Source organism: Dermacentor variabilis, chromosome 7 (assembly GCF_050947875.1).
Source record: "Dermacentor variabilis isolate Ectoservices chromosome 7, ASM5094787v1, whole genome shotgun sequence".
Lineage (NCBI taxonomy): Eukaryota > Metazoa > Arthropoda > Arachnida > Ixodida > Ixodidae > Dermacentor > Dermacentor variabilis.
This window is the reverse complement of record NC_134574.1, coordinates 32,640,836-32,641,884: the sequence shown is the minus strand read 5'-3', so window position 1 is coordinate 32,641,884 and position 1,049 is coordinate 32,640,836. Positions and strand designations below refer to the sequence as shown.

At 49.8% G+C, this 1,049-nt stretch overlaps 1 pseudogene; it reads left to right on the top strand.

Moving 5' to 3' along the window:
* The first annotated feature begins 207 nt into the window (after nucleotides 1–207).
* LOC142589124 (U2 spliceosomal RNA) lies at nucleotides 208–320 on the top strand (annotated as a pseudogene).
* The last annotated feature ends 729 nt before the right edge of the window (nucleotides 321–1,049 follow it).

The window sequence follows — 1,049 nt, the reverse complement described above, 5'->3', positions numbered from 1 at the left end:
AAACTCCCTCTCAAAACTCGCCGTTGCTCCGGCGAAACGTTCGAAGTTTGCGTCATCCGGGCTACATGGAGGGGTCGCATTTCTTGCCGCCTCGCTATCCTGGCGAGCGGAATGCTTGCGGGACTGGGAACACTTGAGGGCGCGAAGAAAGTAGATACGCAAGCGTTGAAACCCGAGCGAAGAGAGGGTGGTGCTAACATAGACATGGTCGATGCGTGTCAACGCGTAGTATCTGTTCCTATCAGCTTAATATCTGATACGGGTTCTATTTAGACCTGAGATATTAAATTGATTTTTGCCCAGTATAAGGAGCACCTAAAGGGAAGCTGGAAGGTTTTCCAGAAGAAATGAGTGAACATGTGTACATAATGGTTTTCAACCCTCCGAATTCAAATATCGTATCGAAATTGAGCGAACGAAAGCGCAAATATATTTTATTTCGACGAAAAGTGCAGCAGCGGACACGCCCAGCTCGCGCCTCTCGTTTCCACCTGTGATTGGTCGGGCGCCTCGTGACGTCAACTCTAGTGACCGACCGCTGCCGCTACACATGAAGCGCGGTGCCAGGTAGTTTGGTGCTGTAATGGAAAATTAAGAGGTAATGGAAAATTTAGAGAGACTGCGTATTTCTGAGGAGTTCGGCATTACTCCCTACATGTACGAGCCGATTGTGAAGAGCCAGCCTCTCGAAGAAGGAAACGATGCTGGTGCGAGCAGTGCTTTCGACGCGAACGAAAGCGAAGTCTTGGGATCTCCTCGTGTTGGAAATGCTCTTTGGTGAGTATGTTTTTTGCAAAGCGATCTAGTGATCTCGCCGATCTTTCGCCGATCTAGTGAGCTCGTTTCCGGTCAAACAACTGTAGTGTTGTGTTCCTGCATGCCTCCTCGTGGAACGTAAGCGGGGATGCGATCGTCGGCATTTGTGCGCTGTCCAAAGCTGTCGGCAATCTACAAAGACGGTTTAAACGCGTGAAAAGCTTCCAGGTTCATGCAGTACGTGTAGTGACCTTTATCTGTGCGCCATCCGCACACTGCTCGTAACGGAAGTC